Raw genomic sequence first — 3,362 nt, forward strand, 5'->3', positions numbered from 1 at the left:
ACACACTAAAATAACCCTCTCTAACTGCGAAGATCATCGTGCTGTCTTTTTCATTGAAACTGGCAAAGAACCAAATAGATTTGGCCGTTTAAGCGGGTAGAGTCTTGTTTTGAACCTTAAGGGTCGAGGAAAGTGAGCTGATTAGGTATTAGTATTGGTGGGTGATGTTTGATAGGAGTCACGACCAAGTTGTTTTTTTTCTAGATCGTGTAAGGGATGCTAGTGGGTTGAGAGAGTTGGTTGGTTTGGTGTTTGGCATGATTCATCTGGAGTAAGGTTAATGTGTGTTGTTTCTGATTGTGATTTCCTTTTTTTCACGGGGGAGAAAGATAGAGTAGTTAGCTCATGGGGTCTTTTGAGGGGGTGACTGCTCTGGGGTTGGGGTGGGTCAATGTATTTGGAAAAGCTCTTGAGATTCACTATGGTTGTTCTATACTTTTCAATTCGCTTCAGACCAATGAGAGATTATGGGAAAGTAAAATATCATGCTTACACGACCCATTCTTATGAACAACAAAAGGAGCAGAGCTATAAAGATTAAAAGGAAAATCATTCTTCTTATGTCCAACTTTATTGCAGTTAGAGCACAAAACAAACATATTCTCATATCTGAAATTAATCTAGTTAAACTCAGATTTTCCATCGTCCAAAAAAAATCCTGATAATAAAGGTTCCAAAACACGAATGTGAAGTTTAACTTTAACCACGCAATTAATTGATCCTGGAACGGGTTCATCAGAACACATAATGTTTCCAGCCATAGCCATAATGTGAAGTTTTACTCTAAGCACTGAATTAACGACATTAATGTCACATAGGTTCAAAGGTACCTCATTAAGATGAACCCAAATAGTTGCCTCGTCAAAAAACACATCTCTGATTGACTTCCTTGAGTCCAAGGAGTAAAGACCAAGAGAGCCACTTGGTATGCCGCAGAACCTTGTTGTAGCATAGCTTCTTGATCACGAATGTCCTCACAAAGAAACAACAAAATACTATCGAATTTATGGACTTTAATTTCCCCAAATGTAATCTAGTCGTTGGAAACCCACTTTTGGATACGGGTCTCGGAAAATTTTCTATAGTCTATGAACTTTCCCGGTACAAGATGATTGAGGAAACAAGGATTACCGTTTGAGGATGAGCGTTGCCGACTCATATTTGCGAATTTCAAGATTGTCATCTACATCAAAACAGGGGAACAAAAAAAGGGGAATTTGTTGTGACGTGGGATCAAAATATATATTACCATAAGCAAAAAAGAAAAATAAAAAAGGATTAAGTAATGTTCAAGTCCAAATGAATTTTTGTAGATATACCCGAGTGCAAAATCTAAAGGTTTGTCTTTTTTAAAATTAAAAAAAATAAAAAAAATTATTTTAAAAAAAGGTCTAAAGATATCAGTTTTGTTCATTTTTAAATTTTTTTAAATGAAAAAAGAGATGTTAATGAGTTAAAAATTTAAACTGCGACGATCCAAGAGTTGAACAAAAAGGACTTTTACGGTTTACATGCACTAGGGATTTTGAAAATTACAGGTTTATTATATTTTTTAATTTAATTGTCAAGATTTAAATAATAGAATATTAATTATTTAACCAAGTCGTTGTAGTATAGTGGTTGTTGAAGCCTAAAGGTTTTGATGATGATGAACTTAAACTAAAGCAAACTCTACTAATAAAGGTTTTTAAGTGTTTGATTAGTTTAGGTGAAATTGATCTTGGTGATGGAAGAAGTAACTTGAGTTAAGAAGACTAAAGGAGCCTTTAAATAGAAAGTTAAATCAAGTAGAAGAAGAGTTCTCTAACAAGAACTAAGTTACCTAACAGGAACGTTCCCTAACAGGAACTTGAAGACAGCAAGCTGAGGTGTCAGCCTGAACTGCAAGTGAAGATAGTGAGTTCCCTTAGGAACTTAGGCTGCGTGACGCCCAAGTAATCTACCTTACAGAATATGGCGCAGCAATATTATTTAGTTAAGATTTTATCTTCTAGATTTATTGTTAAATATGTTAAGTAGGTTATGCATGAGATCTATTAGAAGTGTGACAAGTTTGCTTGGTAAATAAAGATAAAATTGGAAAAGATAAAAAGATAGATTTTATGAAAAGATTTTATTTAAAATTGGTTTCTTAAAATCGTTTTTAAAAAGATTTTATTCTATATCTTTCTATCTTATTTTCCGGAAAAGATTTTCTTCAAATATGATTTACTTAAAACCGTGTCTTGAAGATAAGTTAAGTTAACTTATTTATCTTTTAGAAAACCCACTTACTATACAAGTCATACTTGTATAAATAGTAGAGATTTAAATGATTTAAGGTTTTTGTGAGTTTATGCGTGAAGAAATCACAGAGCATTAATTGAGTAAGTTTACCAAGCTTCTAACCTTGTCATATTAGCTTCGGATTTTGTGCATAGCTTGTCTATCATATACTAGGTGTCATATACTTGTATTGGTTTGGGTTATTTGGGTGAGTTTGTTATTTTTACATCGCATACAGATTGTGTAAGCTTCTAGTGTGAAGCTCAGAGTTTTGTACTTTGGTAGTACGAGTGAATCTAAGTGTGGGACTTAGATTGGGTAGGATAGGGTCCTATCGAGTAGCAATTTCTGTCTGGAACTTGTGAATAAAGGTCTGTGCATAATAGGTTGTAACTTGGTGTCTGCCCTATTATAGTGAAGTGCTTTGTGTTTGAAATCCCTAAGGTAGGGTCGAGGTATTACTTCCAGTTGGGCCCTGGAAGGTTTCCTCGTAAAATCTTTGTGTCTTTCCAAGTTCCTATATGCATTGTTTTATTATTCCGCAAAAGTAGTCAATAGGAACTCAATACAATTCACCCCCCTCTTGTATTAATCGTCTCAACTAACAATTGGTATCATAGCAAAGGTTCTCATGTGTAAGCAGATAACTTTGCTGAGTAAGTTCCTGGAGAGATGAATTACAAGGAGAAACTTGAAGAAGGGTATTCCACCCAACGTCCCCCCTATGTTCAACGGTAAGTTTTACACCTACTGGAAGAATAGGATGGAGATCTTCATCAAGGCTCAAAATTACCAGGTTTGGCGTGTCATTGAATCTGGTGATTTTGAAATAACCTCAACCAATGAAAAGAACGAGGTAGCTGATTATGATAAAGAAGATTATCAAAAACTTGAATTAAATGCTTTAGCCATAAAGTATTTACATTATGGACTTGGACCTCATGAACATAATCGTATCATGGGATGCAAGTCTGCTAAACAGATTTGGGATCTACTGGAGGTAACTCATGAAGTTACTAATGAGGTAAAACGTTCTAAGATTGACTTATTGATGTCTAGATATGAAAGGTTTGAAATTCAATATAAGGAATCTATAG

Source organism: Chenopodium album, chromosome 9 (assembly GCF_948465745.1).
Source record: "Chenopodium album chromosome 9, dcCheAlbu1.1, whole genome shotgun sequence".
Classification (NCBI taxonomy): domain Eukaryota; kingdom Viridiplantae; phylum Streptophyta; class Magnoliopsida; order Caryophyllales; family Amaranthaceae; genus Chenopodium; species Chenopodium album.